At 42.6% G+C, this 16,979-nt stretch overlaps 5 non-coding genes across 5 annotated transcripts; 2 read left to right on the top strand and 3 right to left on the bottom strand.

The window, feature by feature from the left end:
* Positions 1-1,099: 1,099 nt before the first annotated feature.
* TRNAH-GUG lies at positions 1,100-1,171 on the bottom strand. The gene has a single exon. It is a non-coding gene; the product is annotated as a tRNA-His (tRNA).
* A 716-nt stretch (positions 1,172-1,887) lies between these two features.
* On the top strand, positions 1,888-1,961 carry TRNAN-GUU. Its single transcript has one exon. It is a non-coding gene; the product is annotated as a tRNA-Asn (tRNA).
* A 4,862-nt stretch (positions 1,962-6,823) lies between these two features.
* On the bottom strand, positions 6,824-6,896 carry TRNAV-CAC. The gene has a single exon. It is a non-coding gene; the product is annotated as a tRNA-Val (tRNA).
* Positions 6,897-10,856: 3,960 nt separating this feature from the next.
* Positions 10,857-10,930, bottom strand: TRNAN-GUU. The gene has a single exon. It is a non-coding gene; the product is annotated as a tRNA-Asn (tRNA).
* Positions 10,931-15,464: 4,534 nt separating this feature from the next.
* On the top strand, positions 15,465-15,550 carry TRNAG-CCC. The gene has a single exon. It is a non-coding gene; the product is annotated as a tRNA-Gly (tRNA).
* The last annotated feature ends 1,429 nt before the right edge of the window (positions 15,551-16,979 follow it).

Consider the following 16,979-nt stretch of genomic DNA (forward strand, 5'->3'; position numbering starts at 1 on the left):
GGAGATGCCCAGAAAGTGCTCCAGTAGAGCCCAGAATTTATACACTGAACCACTTTGGAGTGATGTTTCCATTGACCCATCCTTCCCTCAGGGAACCTTGGAGAGCAGAGAAATGATGAAAGAGGATATGTCCTTCAGTGGCAGTAAAAACTCTACTTTCTTCTGACTTGTCTCACTGCTCCCCTACGCCTCCTCTTTAGCGTCTTTAGGATAGAAGGACACTGCTTTTGCTTTCCTTGCCAAATTCCTATCCATGGCGCCCTTACTTTTAATGGACAGTCGTCTCATATCCACAAATTATAGTAGAAAGGTATTCATATGAGCCTTTCCCAATGCTGTAGTTTGAAATTATCCAAATGTCCATCATTTGTAGTGTAGTTTTACTTTAGTGCGATACGTACATATATGTACATACATATATATCAAAAATACAATGTTGCTTGATAACAGCTAGATAGAAAATTGTGTATTCTTTCACATGAACTTGAGGAAAGGATAAGCCTAATTTGCGGGGTAAACATCAGAATAGTGTAAAGTAGCAGGGCATGGATGGGCATTACCTGGAAAGTGTATCAAAGGGCCATGCTTGGATGCCAAAAATGCCTTGATCTATACCTTGATCCTGGTGATGATCACACATTTCAATATTCAAATAGCCACCCATTAATGATTTGTGCATTTTGTTCTGGTAAACACACCGTAATAATTTGCTTTTAGTTTAAAAATTGGCAGTCGGATGTCCGAGAGTCTGGTTTAGACAATGACCAGACTGGAGTACACTATCAACTATTTAAAGTCTGTTCTATTTTTGTGTGAAAAGGCCTCACTGATGTTTGAAATATATCCACCCAGAAGAGAAAAAAAAAAAGATCCTTATATGATGACCATTTCCTTTGTGGAAGGTACACACAACGCTCATTTAGAGATTGAACCTGACCTTGAGATATTCTCTCTTAAATGGTGGGACCTAGAGCACGTGCAGAGAGCTTCAACCTAGTGCTCCGTTGGGTTGCCCTCCCTCCTCCTGAGCTTACTGCACTTCATGGCCAGCGAGAGGTGCTGCGCAGTCTATGCGGTTGTAAGTGCAAAAGGGAAACACTGCCGTGACTCGGATTCGAACCGAGGTTGCTGCGGCCACAACGCAGAGTACTAACCACTATACGATCACGGCGCGCCACCGACCCGGCGACAGGAAATTGCTTTGCTCTACTAATTTTGACAGAAACCCATTCCAGTTACTGCGTTGCTTTCTTGCTGGACAACAGCAGGTAGGAGTCCGTTTCTTTTAGGTCCTCCCTTCGTTATTCCCTCCTCATTCTGATGTATTTCTCATCTCCCCTGCATCCAGGCTGTGCCTCTCTGCACAGGTCTCCTGGGAATTATCTTTGCTTTGTCCTGTTCGCCCCTGCTTTCCCCCCTCCTCTTAATATTTCCTCTTTTGACCAACCTTCCCCATCCCCTTTCCCTTCCCGCCCCACCGACCGCTGCTGTGTAGAGTAAGGGCAGCGCCTGCGGCGCGGACAGTCGGGTGAAGGTGGAGCAAAGAACCCAGAGGAGCATCATGGAGCCCACCCGGCGCTCGGCTTCCCTCCGGCCCCACTCGTCTCAGGTCTGGAGGTCGCGGTCCCGGGCGTCTCCCGGGCGCTGGCATCTGAAGCAGATGTGGAGCCAGGCGCTTCGGGGACGCTCGGCTGCCCCTCTGCCTTCGGAATCGCCCAAAGCACGTTCCCACCGGACCAACAGGCCGCGTCGACTCCACTTCTCCGGTTTTCCGAGGCTTTGGAAAGGGCGCCGCGGTCCTGAGAAGGACGAGTGGCTCAGCCCAGCGTGGAAGGAGAGCTTGCTCTTCATTGCGAAGGGGGAGGGGAGGGGGGACTGTCCTTGTGTGTCTCTGTGGCGCAATCGGTTAGCGCGTTCGGCTGTTAACCGAAAGGTTGGTGGTTCGAGCCCACCCAGGGACGTGCCTCGGCTTTTTTAGGACCTGATTCAACGGTTTGCTATGTTTCTGGGCTGCACGTCCTTTCATCTAACCCTGAATGGAAGCCTCCATTGCCTGCCTTGTCATCTGTGTCTTGTCCACAACAAGAGAACCTAAGCCGAGACCATCGCTGATCCTCCCAGGAGAGCTCTGCAGGGAAACAGGCACTTGCGGTCCAGGATTCCTCGAAAGAATGGAGTGTTACCTCCGGCTTCAACCCCAGTTGAAGCTTCAACTTTCGACTAGAAACGAGTTTCAGTGAAGTTTCATCCATTGTTTAACCCTTTATATATATGAAATTAATTGACTTCTATACCTTTATTACTACAAATAATACTACAGTCATGATTCTTGTACACATGTCTCTGGGTAGCGTGCCCAAAGGGCAATTGTTCATTCTATGAAGGAGTTTACATGGTTTTGTACATATGGTCCATTTTCTCACCTTGGTTGGCTTATTAGCTATAATATGCCAATGAAGGTTTTCAGCAGTCGATGGAATTCTCTGTTATTTCAGCGACTGCTTTAGCCTTTGTAGCACACATCTGTAACTCACAATCTGCCTTCAAGCAATGCCATAGGTGTTCACATGTCTCCCCTGCCTGCCTTTATGCTATTGTCATGCATTTTATTTTGCGTGTTATAAACCCCACAATCCAAGGTTATTACTTTTGCTTAGTGTCCCATGTTTTAAAAGAGATTTAATTAACAAGAAAAAATCTTACATATTATCTCATGTAGATTCCATGTCCCCTGCCCTTCATTCCTTTTTGTGCATCCAGAATTCCATCTGGTGTGAGTTTTCTTTTGTGGGGAGGACTCCTTTAACCTTTCTTGTGGTGTGGGTCTCCCGGTAACTAAGTCTTTCAACATTTCTTCAAAGACTTTTTTGAGGGGAAGAGGCATAGAATTCTATGTTAACTTTTATTCCCTCAGTCCTTTAAAGATGTTTCTCCACTGTCCTTTTCACTTGCAGTGCTTCAGATGAGAAATCTGATATTTCTTAAATCTTATGTCTTATTCCTCTGGCTGCTTTTGTGATTTTTTTTCTCCAATTGATATGAGCAATTTAATTATTATGTGACTAGGTGCGGTTTTCTTCATATTTACCGTGCTTGGGGTTCGTTTGACTCCTTGGGTCAGTGGTTTATACTCTTCATTATAAACGGAAAGTTTTCTGTCATTGTTTCCCCCAAATGAGTCTGCTTGTGGGTCTAAAGCTGTGGTACATGGTAGCAGGAGGTCCTGAGGAGGATCAGCAGACCCATGTAAGTCAACTACTTTAACCTCAGAGGGAGACCTTAGAGCTTCTTTAGGTAAGTGGAGGTAACCTACTTCAGGTAACCTCTTCAAACAAGGGAGGAAGGGCTGCTTCTCAAGTAACCTGAGGCTCGGTGCAGTTTAGGATTTCAAGAGCCCCAGTTTCATCAGAATCTGCCCATACAACCCCATCCCAATGATACCAGTCCTTCTTAATAAATGTCCTGACTTGAACATAACAGATCCTGTGATGTTGAGAATTCAATTTAGATTTCCTTTGCAGAACTGCAGGTCTAGACTTATACTATTAAACAAGGTATTAAGTTTGTGTCTGTTTGTTTTTTTAAAAAATAAGATAAAAATAGAAGCTTTCAGTTCCCTAACCTAAATCTTGAGCTAGGATCTTAGAACTTTGAGCTCATCATTTTGTTTCCCCAATTCCTCCTGTTTACATGCAGTTATTCAACCCATCATACTCATATCTTGACTAAAATGTTCTATGTCAGCAACTATTTGGCCATTCTAACCCTTGCCTTCTGTGGAAACCTATATACAGGTATATACAGAAGGTGATTCGGGAAAATGTTTTGCTGCTGCATGTCATGGACTGACAGTGTTCACCGACACTAGGGTCATTAATAATTTCAACTATAATCGAGTCCAAGATCCAATTCCAGATAATCTGTAACCATTCCATTTATGATCTGAATGCTAACCGAGGGTGTCACTACAACAATGCTAAACACAGTAGAACAATGGCACCCCACAAAGACTTATGAGTGGGGACTTCAGCATACTGGGTCTCTGCTACCATCCCACTTTCTTGTGCCCCTACACACAAACACACATTTTACTCCCTCCTGCACATATTAGGTAAAGTAGTTGTACTTCCTGGTTTCTCAACAAAACTAGACTTGAATCACCTTGGAGGCCACAGTTTTCTGTCCCACTTGCCTCACCATCCTTCTGCTTCCTCTCATCAGATTTTCATTTATTCCTGCCCTCCTGGAGTATGTCCTTCTTCAAGCCCCTGGCCCTCTCTCTCAGATACAGGAGCTAGATGGAGAATTGTGCTATCGTTTAAATTACGGCAGGCTTGTTCCCTGGATACAAATCAACCCAAAGAAGAGCATTTGTTGTCCACTCCAGGTTTGTGTTTTTGTTTGTTTGTTTGTTTGTTTGTAGAAAACAATCTTAGAAAACTAACACTTGAATATTTGCTTTTCCTACAAAGAGAAATTTGAAGTGACACTGCTGGTGTCTGTGAAGTTAGCTCTGAGTAGTAAAAATTGAAAGCCCTTGCATTCACCATGGGGCTGAGGAGAAATGGCAGTCAAAACTGGCTGGAAGGACGCTTCTGATTCCATAAGGTACATCACTTCCACCAAAGGGAAGTAACATTTCCATTGTACTGATCAGCATAATTTATAATAGCCAAGATACAGAAACAACCCAAGTGCCGATCAACAGATAAAAGGATAAAGAAGATGTGGCATGTATATACAATGGAGTATCTTGCCATTTCCTACACCATGGATAGACTTGAGGGTATTTTGCTAAGTGAAATAAGATAAATAAAGACAAATAACATGTGATTTCACTATGCATGAAATATTCTCTAAAAATGTTTTTAAACGAATGAACAAACCAACCATACAAAAACAAACACATAGATACAGAGAACAGAGTAATGATTACCAGAGGGGAGAGGGGAGAAAGGAGGGGGAAGTGAGTAAAGTTATTTGTTGTAAATAATTTTGTTTTACTGCTAGCAGGACACAGAGAGCTAGGCAAGAACCAAGGGGGAGGCTGTCTTTCACTGAAGGGTCTCTCCCAAGCTGAGCAGTTCTAGCCCTCAGGCTGACTCAAGACCCATTGCCCACCACAAACCAGGCTGTCTGGAGGGCAACCTAGTGCTGGGGGAATGACAACCTAGTCGTGTTCCTGCAAGCACAGGGAGCGCCTTGCCTGCACCATTGAGGAAGGCCAAATTAATCTCCTTCTGAAACTTCTTCACAGCCTGAAGAGAACCAGGCGATAATGGACCTTCACTTAAGGACAAACCTTCTGATGACCTTGGAGGACAGGTCCTGCAGAAGCTGGTTTTGAGGGACTTGCCAAAGGAAAGGAGCAACAGTCCCCTAAGCAGTGATCTTGAGTTGAGATGTCTGCAAGTTACTCTCAAAAGGTAGTGTAACTCATGTATATGGAGAGATTGAGAAAGCAAATTTGGGAAGATGTTAACTAGTGCGTTTAGGTGAAGATATATGCTGTTACTAATTTTTGTATGTTTCTGTTTTGTTTTTGTTTTTTAAGGAGTAATTGTTACTCAAGTCCTAAGTTCTCTTTAGATGGGCACTCTGAGAGGGAGACGATAGGTTTCCGGGAGAAGAGATAAGAGGAGAGGAGAGGAGGCCAGTGGCTGGCTAATATGCTTATCACATCTCACCTCTCCCAGCCTGGGAGGGGCCTTGGACCCTGGGGCCTAAACTCATCAGCTTAAGAATTCAGTGCAGAGAATCTTCTGCATCTGAACATCACACTTCTAGAGATGAAGTGAAGCTAGCGGGGTGCAGAGATCCAGCAAAATTAGCACTTCCCTGACTGGGAATCAAACCCTGGACGCGGTGGTGAAAGCGCCCAACCCTAGCTACTAGACCACCAGAGGGAACTATATTAGCCCCTATTTAGGGTCTCCAGGAGAAAACTGGGAAAGTCAACATTAAATCTGAGGCATGTGGAGAGCAGGAGAGAAGGGATTCCCATCGGCCCAGGGCTGAATGCAGCTGTGCAAGGCTCCCGGCCCTTGGCCCGCTGCTCGTCACCCTTCCCCTCTCCCGCTGTGGGCGACGCTCTCTGCTCCGAGGCCAGGCCAGGCCAGGCCGCACGTGGTAACCGGCTGGGTTGCCTCCTAGTCCAGCTACGTCTCTGTCCGCGGCAGAGCCGAGGTCATTCTCTCTTTCTGAACCTCGGTTTCCTTTTAAGTCAGGCGCAGACCTGGCTCTCAGCGGGAGATGAGCGGATGGGTCTCCTTGCTGACCTCTGTCCTCAGTCCAGGGGCGCTCCCGATGACGGCAGGGGTACTGGCTCCTTTTCCTCCCCGACCAGCTCAATTCGTGGAGCCTGAAATTCTCAACTACGCGTCTTTGACTCGAACCCTCGGTGCAGGGTTACTTCTCTTTTGTTCTGTCAGGCAAATCAACGTGTTCCGCAGGTGTGCTGAGGTGCGGGAAAGCCAAGTGTGCTTCACAGGGGTGAACTTCGTGGTTTTCAGAGACTTAATACGTGTCAGCGTATAGAGGAGATTTAGGCTCCAGGTGAGAAGGTGAGGGAATTTCCAGATGTAAAGCTAACCTGAAGTCGGCTGTGTCCTGTGCCCTCCTTGGACTAACTGGCATCTAAAGTGACTGAGAGCAGAGAAAGGGGGCCTGGTTCCTAGTGCGGAGTAGGCTTTCAGGTAGTAAGGGAAGGTCTTCTGTGTTTCCTGGGGAAGGAAAATGCAGCTGCGTCCGCAGTATTATCTCATGCCTTTGGACCCTTTTTGCTTTAATAATACAAAGGTAAATTTCACAAAAGAAATAGACCTGTTTCCGCCCGGTTTCGAACCGGGGACCTTTCGCGTGTGAGGCGAACGTGATAACCACTACACTACGGAAACGACGCAGGTACTTGCATTTAAGGGTATCTCCAGGAAAACCCTATCCTGGTCACCATTATTTTAAACTGAAGAATAATTCTGGGAGTTTCAGTGATCTCTCAGGCAGCAAAGGGGACTGTAGCTTCCCAGAAGCCCTGGCTTAGGTCTCCACGCCTTCCCAGAAGCGAGGACCTTCAGCGCCCCCCCCCCCCAATCTAGCTTGGGACCCCACACCCAACGCAGGATCTCCAGTTCCACAACTAAGCGCCTAGTCCAAGAGTGGCCTGGAAGCTGCAGAAGTAGCGGGTTTATGCGCTTCTGAGCGGCAGGCGACCCCTCCGCCCAGGACTGTGGACGCTGCCCCTCTGGGCTGCAGACCCGCCCCTCGGTGGCCCTTTTCACGGAGACACATGTGGCAATTGCGTGCTTGAAATGTGGCTAGTGCGGAGAAATTGAATATTTATTTTTATTTTTAACTGCATACTAGGTAATTAATTTAAATTTAAATACCCAAATACCCACATGAGGCTAGTGGCTACTGTATAGAGAGCACAGATTGAAGAATAATTGTTTTACCATAAAATCATCAGCTTTAATCCTTATAGCAATAAACATATTTAACTAGATTCACACATAATAACAATGCTGGATGGCCTTCTCCACCTGCTTAGATACAGTTGAATGTCAGTTCAGCCCGGAGAGGGCATCTCTGCAGCTGCCTTTGCTTCCTTATCAGATCCCCACATCTTCACCAAGGGACCAGGAGCCTCAGCCAGTCCTACTCTCTCACAGTGGGGTCTCAACTGCCTTGGCTGATCACACAGCTGTGCCCAGATGGTGGCTTCACATGTTTCCTCACCAGTCTGATTGATATCACTAGAGCACTGTGTGGGCCCCAGTATTGTATTTTGTAGGAGTTCCCTTGTTTTTGAAGGTTCTTGGGACAAGAGCAAGAATCGAGGCTCTGGTTGGTGGGAGATCACATCTACCTATGCATTCTTTGTGTGGATTAAGAGACAGTCATGTCAGCAAGTGCTAACAGTGATAAAATATTTGTTCCATCCCCAAGAACTGCTTTTGATTCCCACCAGCAGTGATTTATTGAATTTTTCAAAGCTAATTTCTCTGTTCACAGACAAGACTGCAGAATAAGAATGGAAGTTACAGAAACAATGGCTTTAAAGGGTAAGAAAAATGTGTTGAGGTAGGACTTGAGGGATCATGGAGAAGTCTTGGCCTTCAGTGGAAGCCAAACAGCCAAGCCCAGTGAAGCTCAGGCACCTGAGGGGCTTCCACTCTGGATGCCTTCAGTCCTTCATCCCTCGAGCCCCTCCTCAGAGGAAAAGAGCATCCTTAAGCAAAGCAAAAGCACCGTGAGCCTCCCTGATTCAGCAGACACAGAAGATGGGACACTCGGACCAGAATGGAGAGACAAAGTGGTTTAGACACAGAGAGAATTATGGTGAGTTCATTAATTATACATAACTGGAAACTGGCTATTTAAAGACTGAGAAGGACCTATCTTCCAACTGTTTAAAGGCTCAGTTTTCCATGGAGGGGTCTTCATCCCGGAATATGTATTAAAGCTACCTATGCTGCATATACAGACAATATGAAAATTATATTTCAATATTAGTGGTAAAGAAATTTTGAATCAGTTAAGTCACAAGTTTACTTATAAAAATGGGGGAAAGTTATTAGAATGTTGTCATTAAGTAAAGACAAAAACAAGATTTATAAAAGCCAGAAAAGAGAAAGAAAAAAAACCACAGAAGGCTCAAGAATGGGGAGTTCTATTTTTCTTTTCCTTGGTAAACAGATGATCTGACAGCTTATCTAGATGGTTATCTGACAAAGCTGACTGACTAATGAAGGAAATGTTTTTGGCTATATGTGGACGCTGAAACAATTCTTGAAAGGTTAACTGCGAAGTGAATGTGGCGACTCCTTTATATGGAATACCTGCCAGTGCCCTCCCTTTGGCACCTTGGAGATAGTTAAACCTAATGGAACTACTTTCCTCATCAGCATTTCTCCATTTCATCCCTCCACCCTTCTTTGGCTCATAATTATTCTTAAAAGAGCAGATTTGATCATGAACACTTTGTTCTCTCTTTGACATGGTATTAACAGCTGGAGGTCAGCTGAAGGTAATGGTGGTGAGGCACATATAAGTAAGTAATCAGCTATCATATAGTGAAGGAAAGTCAAAAATCTGAGGACAGCAAATTGTGTGAACCCAGCAAACTACAGCATTCCCCAAGTAAAGTGGTATTTCTGTTGTCAGACAACCTATCAGGAAATTAGAGCAAAGAGGAAGGAAAAAGAAAGAAAGTATGCAGACAACCAAAGATTAAATAATGTATCAAATCAATGTAATATTAGTCAAAGGATTAAAGTTAACTGTAGATCTTGAAATTGTCATTTAGGCTGACATACAATGGAGCATGAGAATGTTGGAATCACATTGATTTTTATGGAATCGTATATTAGATGATACGAAAACATTTACCAAAAATTATAAGTAGAATAATTGAGTTCTCTGGTTTCTAGAATTATAAGTATTAATTCCCCCTTTAAAGATATTTCCTAGTGTATTTAATATATTTGAACATATAAATTTAAATTTTCAGGTGTTTAAATACTTACTGGATATAATGTTTGCTTGTTTGACAAGTGCGTCCAGTATAGGAAATTTTTAAAGTGCAGCTTAATTTAGATTTTCAAGCCAAAAATAAACCCAAAATTTATATACTAGACTATTATGCTATGATTATTTTATACATTTTGTGATAATCTGAAAAAATATACATTTTAGACCAAAATTTTTAAACCAATCTAATTTTTCTGAGTAACTTCGATTTAAAAAAATCCACATAATATAAGCTTTTAAAATGCCATTATATATGAAAATATATAAATTATTTAAATTGTTGAAAGGCATTAAGATAAACAAACTGTCAAAGAATAATATAGAGATGGTATTTGCATGCTAATTCCCATTTAATAGGAGGGAGAACAGGCATTAGATTGTTTTCATCAAATTAAAAGCATAACCAAAATTTATAAAGAAAAGAGAGGAAGGGAGGAGGAGAAAACATCTGGGACCAGCGACATTTCTCTCTCTGAATAAGCTGCTTGGGCAGGAAGTCCTCAAGAGATTGTTCTGGCCAGTCATCCCTGGATCCATATGCAATAGAAGGTCTCTGTAACGTCCACAATGTCCCTCTGCTGTACCCCCCACCTTAGTTAAGTCAGGAGGGCACCACTCCCTTTATTAGAGTATAAATAGACGTATAGAAAGAGCATTGTGCTGGCAGGTAAAAGAAGAAAAGTTGGAAAAGAAATTGGAATATAATCGTGTCCTACCTCTGGGGAAGGCAAATTTGCAGGATTTACTAAAATTAGAAGCATATGAACACGAAGTATAGCAATTGCACTACCAGCTCTCTACACTGTAGAAATGCCTGCCCAAGCGGTCACAGGTATGTGGACAATAATGACGGTTGCATAAAACCATCAAACCAGCTTAATTTCAAGAGTTAAATACATAACACACAAACCATGGAAGAAAAGCCTTCATTGAAAATAATGCACAGGATAATTATGATGGTGATTTCACTGATAACATTATTGATAGAGCAGTTAGTAACTGTTGGTCTCCTATTATGGTTGGAAAACTCGAGACACATAAAATTTTGCTTGTCTAAATCGATAAAGGGTAGAATAAAGATTTTACCTCACTAGAAGGAGGATTCGTAAGTCTTTTTCAGGAGCTCCTGAGTTACACAGGTATAGGGTCAAACACACTATCAGAAGATGTTTTGTGAGAATAGCTCTGAAAAGAAGGGGTGACCCTGACTGGCAGCAGAAGTAAGATGGATAAGACACAGAACGGGAGATGGTAAATTTTATGTGAGCAAACGTACAGGTAATAATCATAATGGAATGCCTTGAACAGATTTTAAAACCTAACCCTATCGTCCCTGGGTGGGCTCGAACCACCAACCTTTCGGTTAACAGCCGAACGCGCTAACCGATTGCGCTACAGAGACTGCGACGGAAGGCTCCTCTGGACTCTCCGTGGAGGAGGTACATACTAACTCCCAGGCTGTCTCGCAGGAAAATGGTGCAAGTTCCAAAGCCTCGGAAAATCGAAAAGATGAGAACGACGGATCGTTTACCCGTTTGAAACTGGTGCCTTAGGTGATCCCGAAAGTAAAAGGGCAGCAGAATGGCCTCACTCCGCCTTGCCCCTTACCCGCCTCAGATGCCAGCGCCCCCGGACCCACCCTCAGCCGGGACCCTGGGGACCCGGACCGCAAGGAGTGGAGGGGAAGCAGAACACCCGCTGGGCTCCCGTGGTGGCTCTGCCCGTTTCCTCGCCTACACCCCGTGAATGAGAGTTTGGCCACCCCTCCAAGAGGCCTCCGGGGCCGCTGTGGTGCTTGGGCTTCCTGTGTCCATCACGCGAGCTCCACGAGGGCAGAGGTCGCACTGGTGGTCGCCCTGGTGGTCGCCCTTGTGTCTGTGTGGCCGGAACAGGGTCTGCCACTCACCAGGGTGCTCTTAGGACTTGTTGGATTGATACCTTGTCGAGCTGATAACGTTCCCCACCCCCCAATTTTCTGCTAACAGTAGATAACTGAAGTTTAATGCACATAGAATGCATGGCCTGATGAACTTTGATAAAAGTAACCAGTATAGAAATCAAGTTAGAGAAAATTTTCATCAGTTAAAAATTTTAGTGCTCCTTTCCCATCAGTCCTCACCCTACCCCCATTTAGGCAATCACCATTCTGATTTCTATCTTCACAGATTAATTTTGCCTGCTCTTGACATTCTCACAACTGAATATACTTTTTTGTCTGGCTTTTTTTTTTAACTTAAGATAATGGTTTTGAGATGGATCCATTTTGTTGTGTGTATCAGTAGGTCATTTTGGAATTAACCAATGAGTGTTATTACAATGTGTGAATACACTACAGTGATGGACAATTGGGCTGTTTCCAGGTGTGGATACTGTGAATAAGGTGGCTATAAATATTCTTGTATAAGCCTTTTTATGGGCTTGTGGGTTCATTTCTTTTGAGTATAAATCTAGTAGTGGAATTGCTAGATCGTGGAGTACTTACATTTTAACTTTATTACAAACTGTTAGTTTTCCAGAATAGTTGCCTTATTTTACTCACTACCAGCAACAAGGGGCACAATTGCTGCACATTCCTGTCAGTAGGTGTTGTTCTCTGTCTCTTAAATTTTACCCATTCTGATAAGTGTGTAGTGGTATAGCAGGTAAATTTGTGATCCCCTGATGAGTAATGATGTTGAGAGTACTTTCTGATGCCTTTTGGCAAAAGAAATCTTTTGTGAAGAGACTTGGTTCAAGTGTTTTTTCCACCTTTAATAGGCTTGACTTTTATTTGAATTTTTACATAATTTTTATTAGAGTAAGTCTACAGAAAAGTTAGAAGATAGTACAGAGAATTTTCATACACTCCACACCCAGTTTCCCCTACAGTTAACATCTTACATTACAATGATACATTTGTCATAATGAATGAATGAATACATTATTATTAATTAAAGTCCATATTTTATTCTGATTTACTTAGTTTTTACTTAGTGCCCTGATTCTGTTTCAGGATTCCACCCAGGATACCTCGTTCATTTAGTTGTTATGTCTCTTAACACTCCTTTTAACTGTCATAGTTTCTCAGAATTTCCTTGGCCCTGATGACCTTGAAAAGTCTCAGGAATACTGGTCAGCTATTTTTTTAGAATGTTCCTCAATTTGAATTTGGCTGATGTTTTTCTTATGACTAGACCAGGATTCTGGGTTTGGGGAAGTAAGTGCCATTCTCGTGACTTTGTCTCGTGGGAATGTACTATCGACATGACATCACACTTGTGATGTTTATCTTGATCTTCTGGCTGAGGTAGTGTTTGTTAGGTTTCTCCCAAATAAAGTTATTCTTTTTACCCCACTTCCATGCTGCCTCTTTGGAAAGAAATCACTGTGAGTAGCCCACACTTAAGGAGGGTAGAGTACATAAGTTACTTGGGATACTTCTGCATGGGACATTTTTCTATTTTCTTATTTATGTATTTATATCAGAATGGACTAGTGAATACTTATTTTACACTGTGGGGTTAAAATACAACACTATTTTATTTATGTTGTTGCCCAAACTGTTCCATTTTCAGCCACTGTGAGCTTTTTCAGTTGTCTTCTGTCCCTTTGGTATACCCTCATCATTGTGGGGTTTTTCTTTCTTTTCTTTTTTTTTTTTTTTTTTTGTTTTTCAATGTGTTTATTTTTTCTTCAGCACTTCCCTGCTTCTTGGTACTGCTAGATGCTCCTGGCTCAGCTTGTGCATTTCCTGCCCCAGTCTTGGAATCAGCCACTAGTCCAAAGAGCCTGTTCCTTTTATTGATGACTGGACTTTCTCTTATTGATGTCTAAATACTTTTTATATTCGGAATTTGAGTCATTTTTTAGATAAATGTATTGCAACTAACTTCTCCCAAGCTGGCTTGCCTTTCCACTTTCTTATGACAGTTTTTTTTAAATGAACATAAGGGTTCTTTTAAAAATTTTTATGAAATCAAATTTATGTATATACTTTTTCTTTTATCATTAAGGCATTTTTGTTCTCTGAGAAATCTCTCCTAGCCCAGGATTGTGACTATAGTATCCTATATTTAATTCTGGGAGCTCTAGATATTGAATTTTCACTTTTAAATTTATGATTCATCTTAAATTCATCTCCTGAACACATCAGGCTTGAAAATACTAAACACTAGAGAATCATGGTGCACTCACAAACAATATGACATCACAGAAACCTGCTTTATATATTTTTTTCTGCTTTATATTTTTTATGTAAATATATTCACAGTATTTTCTTGCTATGCTCTAGTGCTTTCCTCCCTTCACCTTCCTAATTCTCTCCTCCAAGCCCCTGGGTGGGAGAAGTGGTAGAAGCATTAGTGTGTAGAAGCCAATGATTTTCCTCCCTACCTGTCATCCCAAAATGAGGAAGCTTCAACTCTGCTAATGTCAGCACCCCTCACATCTGCTAAACTGGTGATTAGAAACTAGAATGTGACTACTAACCATAAGCATATCTAAACACCTAAACACCAATGGTTCCATAACCTTATTTACCACCAGCAACAGCAGTGGGAAGGTTGCCTCTCTGCACTTCCCCCAGCTCTCTTGAGTGCATCTAATTTCTAACCAGAACTCAACCAGAACTGGAGAAACCTAATTTTTAATTTTTCAACCTCTTCAACTAGAAGGAGATTGGAATGGATTTTGAGTGAGCCAATCCACAGTTCCGTTATTTTAAATCCCCACAGCAGCACTGCATGTTTTTAAGAGGCAGTCTATTCTTAAATATGCAGAGAGAAGATGAGATAAAAAAACATATGCTGAAGTCCTTAACACGTCAGTGACATGGATTCCAAAAACACTATAGGGAAACAATTTGTCCAAGCAGACCAGTCTAATTAACAAAGACAGGAAGATTAAACACAAAACAAAACAAACTAAAAAAAACAAAACAAAACAAAACAAAGAACAACCACAACCACAACACATGAAACTATAAAATGGTGTGGTAGAAATAAGCCTATGACAGGAATTCCCGACACAACACTAATAACTGGTCATTGTAATAGATTCACTCTTCTCAGACTGGATATAAAAGTCAATTCTAGATATAGCAGTTTATTAGACAGAAGCGGTTTAAGTACAGTACACATCTCTAGCAGACTAATTTTAAATTAAAAAAAAGAAAGAATGAATGAAAACATGAATATCAGAAGAAGATAAAAAGCAAAAGAAAGCTTTAAATTTGGTAGAGGAGTTACATCCTAGCATCTGCTCTCCATTTTCTCCCCTGAACAGGCCTCTCTGAGTGGCGGGAGCACAGGGTATGAGGAAAAGCAGGAATCGTGGAGTGAAATTTTCATTGATTCGCTTTTGTATAGGTCTCTGTAAGGCATAAGAGTTTAATAGCAAGATTCAATTCTTGGCTTTTTTAACAGGGACTCAAAATAGGCATAGGAAGAGAGAGACTCAGTTGTCACCCAGATGTTCTGCAGTAACTCAGACACAGCCCCAGTAGTCCAGACTCTCGAATGGTCCCTGGATCCTGAACGCCTAGTTGGGAGAAAGAACCCATGTTGGTCTCAAGGTTGGGAAGGGCGGGTGCGGGCGGCACCAAGCAAGGGGAGGTCAAAGAGAACGTGTCCGCAAGTGAAGGGATGAATTTTTCATCAGTCTACGCCAGATAGGGACCAGAGGCAGAAGCTCCATGAATTTCTGATATTTTTTCTGCAGAGATCTACTATCCACTTGTAAAGAGTCTGCTTCAGAACTAGGTCTCTTCTAAGCCGAAATTTGGATTCGAATGTCAAAAGTTTATAGCGTTGCCTGACATAAATCGCTGATGCAAGACTTTGCTCTGGGATATATTGTTTGTTGACTGTGCCTTCAGCAGTTAAAAAGAACACTGGGGGCAAAAAAATCTATTTTAGAATTATTTTTCAAAGAACTTGCTAGAAAAAAATCACCCAGTTGCATTGGTGGTTCAGTGGTAGAATTCTCGCCTCCCAAGCGGGAAACCTGGGTTCGGGAAACCTGGGTTCGATTCCCGGCCAATGCATGACATTGAGAGCACGTGCAGCCCCGCATGGGAGCTCCTCTTCTCTTTTACTAAGGGGGAGGTTTTTCCTCCTCATCTTTCTTGAATCCCATTGGCTGGTCTAATTAAATTGACACAAGATTAACAAGAGGAAAAAATTCTTTTAATTTGTACACATGCTGATGAGCTCATAGAAATAGGACGTCCTAAGAGACGGAAGCCGACTGTTTACGCACCATTTTTAGACAAAGAGGTAATTATTTGTGAAGATTAACAAAACAAATAGGTTTGTTCTTGGGGTAACAGACTAATGAGGTAACAAAATTTGTTTGTACAGCTTTCTTAGCTTTGAGTTTCCCAACTCTGTTGATACCATCACATGGGAGATTTATTTTCTGCTTTTAGGGGAAAGAAGAGGGTAATCAGTGTAGGTTTTATTATTTTTTGTTATCATTTTTCCCCTCCTCTGGCTGTTTCTCAAGTAACTTTATTTCAAAATAATCGATACATGTGCCATTGAGGCACATTTTGGGGTCGCCTGCTCCCTGGGTCCCAACATTTTGAACTATTTATTGCTCAGGCAAGTCAGGTCATTTTTGTTCCTCCAGGATTAGCCAAGACATTAAGGGAAGAAAATGGGGACTAATCCCCCCAGGTTATTTCTGGAGCAGAACACATTAAGAGTTTGTGTCCACAGGGACTTTGCAGAGACTATGTCTGAAATGTCAAGTGTGTCTGATGGGTCTGTGAGGTTTTGCATATTTGGGTTCAAACTAGTGTTACTTTTATTCTTTCTCCTGGCAGATCCTTAGGATCCAAAGAGTCATCTGATTCTTGATTCTCCTGCTGGATCTTGCGCAAACCACTGGGTCACATCTCACTGTGGAGTGGGGATCAAGAACTGAAATTCTGAAAAGGAGAGGAGCCTCAGGACCCAGCAGACACCCAGTGGAGGGGAGGAGTTAAGGGTCCCTAAAAGGGGGATACCTGGGGAGGAGTCACTGGGAAAGGAGGGGAACCGTGTAGTGGGGCCTCAGGCCTTCCTGTGGACATAGGCCTCAGGCCTTGGTCTCTGGTGATCCTAGTAAAACTAAGGATGAGCTCCCAAATGGAGAGCAGCATGTACAAGAAAATGCACTGATCCTTCAACAACCGGGAATTAGGGCCGCTGACCCACACACAGTGGAAAACCTAGCGTAACTGTATAGTTGGCCCTCCTTATTGTTTTAGCCAAGATTCCGTCTGAATCTGTGGCATTTAGTACTGTAGTATTTAGTATTCAAAAAAATCCAGATGTAGATAGATCTGCACAGTTCAAACCTGTGTTACTGAAGGGTCAACTGTAAGTTTCATCACCCCTGTTTGTTTTGCACTCCACCAGGGAAATCTTCTGTTTAGGGAATCATTTTTATGCTCACACAAACAGCACTTGTGGAGTAGGAGGCCATGA

This window comes from Camelus ferus, chromosome 21, assembly GCF_009834535.1.
Source record: "Camelus ferus isolate YT-003-E chromosome 21, BCGSAC_Cfer_1.0, whole genome shotgun sequence".
Classification (NCBI taxonomy): domain Eukaryota; kingdom Metazoa; phylum Chordata; class Mammalia; order Artiodactyla; family Camelidae; genus Camelus; species Camelus ferus.